Source organism: Myotis davidii, unplaced genomic scaffold, assembly GCF_000327345.1.
Source record: "Myotis davidii unplaced genomic scaffold, ASM32734v1 scaffold399, whole genome shotgun sequence".
NCBI classification, from domain to species: domain Eukaryota; kingdom Metazoa; phylum Chordata; class Mammalia; order Chiroptera; family Vespertilionidae; genus Myotis; species Myotis davidii.
In genome coordinates, this window is record NW_006292094.1 from 1153742 (window position 1) to 1158211 (window position 4470).

At 45.5% G+C, this 4470-nt stretch overlaps 1 long non-coding RNA gene across 1 annotated transcript in view; it reads left to right on the forward strand.

Moving 5' to 3' along the window:
- LOC107183342 overlaps positions 1 to 4470 on the forward strand; it is a 26302-nt gene that overhangs the window by 14034 nt on the left and 7798 nt on the right. Inside the window, exon 2 of the long non-coding RNA XR_001514126.1 lies at positions 3180 to 3440. This is a non-coding gene — a long non-coding RNA (uncharacterized LOC107183342). The remainder of the gene's footprint in view (positions 1 to 3179; positions 3441 to 4470) is intronic.

Here is a 4470-nt window from a genome sequence, read left to right on the forward strand (position 1 = left end):
GGAATGTCAAACGGGGTTGTGCAGGTTCTGTAATTGATCAGAAGTACCAGGAGGCACTAAGACCGTAAGGCTATTGGGAGTTTTAGAAGAATGTCAAGGTAAGGCGTGTAGAAACCAGAGATGGAAGATTCGGGGTTTTTTTTTATTTTATTTTATTATTATTAGTTAAGGTATTACAAATGTGTCCTCAATCCCCCCATTAACCCCAACCTCCCCCGGAAGATTCATTTTTAAAGAAGGTTGACTTCTAAGACTAATTATTTCTTTAAGGCATTTTCAAGTTACTCTATAAAATAATTTTTAAAGAGAGGAAATGAAGAGATTAGTACGGCCCTAGCCAGTTTGGCTCAGTGGATAGAGCGTTGGCCTGTGGACTGAAGGGTCCCAGGTTCAATTCTGGTCAAGTGCATATGCCCGGGGTTGTGGGCTCGATCCCCAGCAGCGGTGTGCAGGAGGCAGCCGATCCATGATTCTCTCTCATCATTGATGTTTCTCTCTCTCTCCCTCTCCCTTCCTCTTTTTCTAAATATCAATTTTTTAAAAATCTATATATATAAAAGCCAAGCGACCAATACAGCGGAACAACTAGAACAACCAGAATGACCGGTGTCTATGACGCATACTGCGGCAGCCAACCAGCCTGATCCGGGCCCCAATCGGCACCCACCCCCGGCTGGCCCTGCCCCTGCCCCTGATCACCACCCCCCATTGGGGGCAGGACCGGCCAGAACCCACCCATGCACAAATTCGTGCACCAGGCCTCTAATATATATATGAGATTAGTACATGATTTTCAGTGGGCCATTTTGTAAAACTTACACTTTTTTCTTTTTTGGTTAATCCTCACCTGAGGCTATTTTCCCATTGATTTTTAGGGAGAGTGGAAGAGAGGGAAAGACAGAGAGAAACATTCATTGGTTGCCTCCTGTATAAGCCCTGATCTGGGCTGGGGAGGAGCCTGCAACCAAGGTACATGCCCTTGACCGGAATCGAACCCAGGACCCTTTGGTCCGCAGGCTGACACATTATCAACTGAGCCAAACCGGCTAGAGCTAGGCTTTCTTAAACCAAGAAAAATTTAAATGTCTACCGATTCTGAGAGGCAATCTAGACAAAGACAATACTCCAGGTGCAGAAACTGAATGGTTCCATCCTATTCCAGTAGGGTTCCCTTTACAATGACTGTCACAAATGTACAATAAAAAAACTGGCTCACCATTTTAATAAGTTTAAGCTTTGGTTCCTGAGATAACATAAGCAGGGTCACTTTTAATATCTGGGGGGAAAAAAGAAAAAGAACTCTCAGGACATTCCCATATCAAGTTGAAAGAAATCTGGTCAGAAGGCTATTTGAAAATGGAATATTCAAATTATGACTTGGCGATCAGGAAGTTGTTTAAATAATTGAAAATGAAGAATGAGCTGCAAGAAGTGGCTCTTTGGTGGTTATCTTTGTTTCAATTGCCAGGAGCAAGAAGTAGGCTTTAAAAATAGACTCCCCAGGACAGAGCCAGTGCCTCTGACAGGCTCTCAGAGGCAGGATTCTAGAAATTCCAATCATTTAACAAATTGTGCCATTAAAAGTCATAATAGGTCTAAGAGCCATTCTTCAAAGAACTTACTAAGTAATTTGACCTACATAATCATCTTGTTAAATTCATTTGATATCATGAGACAGTTAGTGAGATATGCATAGTGCATTATATTAAAGAGAGGAGCACCCTTCAATTGGTATCTGATGTGCACTTTGCAATCGCAGCTCTTAGCTGTCTGTAAAAGTCCTAGACATGATTGGATTGGATTGGATGACTGTTCTATCATTTTACTTTGTAACACAGGGGTGGAGATTACAGGTCTGCTAGTGCTTACGAGGAAATATTTAACGAAGGATGTTTTATTTATTAGCATAAAGAGACACAGTGGGTTATCGGGTGATTAACGTGCTGATGTGGCTGGCGTACTTGTCAAAAGTATAGCTCTAATTCGATAGCAAGGCGACAGCCAGTCTCTGAGTTGATGTATGCCTGCGCAAACCGAGTCTGAAAGCAGGGCACTGCCCACTTAAAAGGATCTTTGTGAATTTCTGTAATTGCACATTATCAAAAACAAACAGCCGCCGCCGCCGGCCCACTGAGCGATTGCTCCATTGTAAATCTGCCTTCTCTCTGCCAGGAGCCCCTGCATTGTAGCTTTTGCATCCCTGACATCCCAAATCAATAACAGGGAACGCTATTTAATGCTACTAATCTACGTGGGAAACACAATGTTTTCATAAGAAGTAAATTGAGGAGAGAATTCAACAAAGGAGCAAAGGAAGAAAAGAACTAGCATTTATCGAGTGCCTGCTGTGTACCAGGCTCTGTGGGGCCTCGCAAATACTGGCAGGCCATCTCGTTGGATCCTCCACAAAGCTGCACGGCAAAGGAAGAAACAAATTGATTTTTAACTCTCGAGTTGCACACATGTTCTGTTTTGTCCTTTGCTTTCCTTTGGTTTGTGTATGTAAGCCCTGCGAGTAGCTTTCCGCATCAGAACTACTTTGCTCCCGGTTGGGAGGGAAAAGTTGTTAATATCACTTGTCCACAAACAGACGGACTGTAATTAGTGTTCACATTTTATCAATTTTTAACTCTTGCTCAGAGGACACTTGATCGGGATTTTACTCAGGCACAAAATGTACCTTCTAAAACACTGGCTCTTTGCCAACCATGTGAGTTTAAAGAAATCTCGTAAGATCATTAACGACATCACATACGTGATCAATTTTTCTTTAATATTTGTTAATTGTATTATTTGCCTTTCAGGAAAAATGTAGGGCTATTTCAGGGTAGAAATATTACAGAGTCTGGTTTGTTTTAGGCTACAAGCCAAGCTGTGGGACCCTTTGCCAATGATTTCCACGTGCTAAAAGCTGAAATTGACCCATTACCACATCATCCTTAGGAGCTGTCTAGTTTCCAGCGCCCTCTGCTGGTCTTCTGTGAGTTTATCACCCTCCTAACTCAGCCTGGAGAGGAACTGCTCCTCAGGAAAGGGTCATCCAGATCAGAGTCAGACCCTCAGTCTCAGGGTTCAGAACTTGAATGCTGGTGGTAAGCCAATCTCTTGGCAGGCTCTGGGTGCCGGTGGTCCCCAACTAACTCCCCGGAATGCTCTCTCCATCCCGACCTCTCCCCCAGGCTCCGGGGTTCCTACATCCAGCTGCCTGTGTTCGTGGACCACCGCTCTCTCTGCTGCTCAGCCCCCAGACCTAGAAGTTGGCTGTGACGTCTTTCTTTCCCTCGCCTGGCACACAGTAGGCCCTTTATAAATACCTGCTGAATAAACTGAATGAATAAGGAAGCAGAGATGGGAAGCAGAACTTCAGGCTGTTCATTCACCAGGAAAAAAATAGAAAAGCATCTATGAAGATGGAAAGAACGTCAGCGCGTTATTTCCAGGTGGGCAGCCCACGGTGGAGAGGGAGGCCGGGGCCAGTTTGTCCCTGCTGGCCCTCCCTGCGTGAGGCAGCACTGGCTCCCTTCTGATTCCCACAGCGGCCCGGCGGCAGGGCGGGGCGTCTAAGCTAAGTTCCCATTCCCTCCTTGCTCCCTGAAACTGCACGCTGGTTAGTTCCTTCCTTGTGATGGGCCTGGATGGCCGCTGAACCCCCGGTCTGTTTATGGGCCGTCCCGGGATGTGTCTCACGCCTTTCAGGAGCTCATCCGTGTCCGGACGTGTGGAGCCTTACCAGTGTCACCACTGAGGGTAACTTTTTCCTTGCTCTGGGAGACCCTCACGTGGCCCCTTTGGCCACTGACCACTGATCTTTTTTAAATTTTTTTTAATCCTCACCCCAGGATATTTTTCCATTGATTTTTAGAGAGAGTGCAAGAGGGAAATATCGATACGAGAGAAACACATTGATTGGTTGCCTCCTGCAACCGGGGTGGGGAGGAGCCTGCAACTGAGGTACGTGCCCTTGACTGGAATTGAACCCAGGACCCTTCAGTCCACAGGCTGACGCTCTATCCACTGAGCCAAGCCGGCTAGGGCTGGCTACTGATCTTTATCGGCAAAACTTGGTAAATAAAATTTGACATACTTGCAATTCAGAGTATTTTCTAAATTATCTGGGCTAGTTTGATTTAAACAGACACCCTTTGAGATATATATATATATATCCTATCTAATAATAGAGAAACATGGTAATTAGCCGTACCTCTGCTACCCTTCCCATTGGCTAATCAGGGTGATATGCAAATTAACTGCCAACCAAGATGGTGGCCAGCAGCCAGGCAGCTTGAAGTGAACAGGAGGCTTGCTTGCTTCAGTGACGGAGGGCTTCAACGTTCCCCGCCTGCTGCTGCCGGCCTCTGAGCCTGCCGTTTGAAACATTGTTACAAATATAGAAGCTAAAAAAAAACCCCAGAAACCAGCTTTCAGCGAGCTGGGATCTCAGAGCTGGAGTCAGAGCTGGAGTTATACATT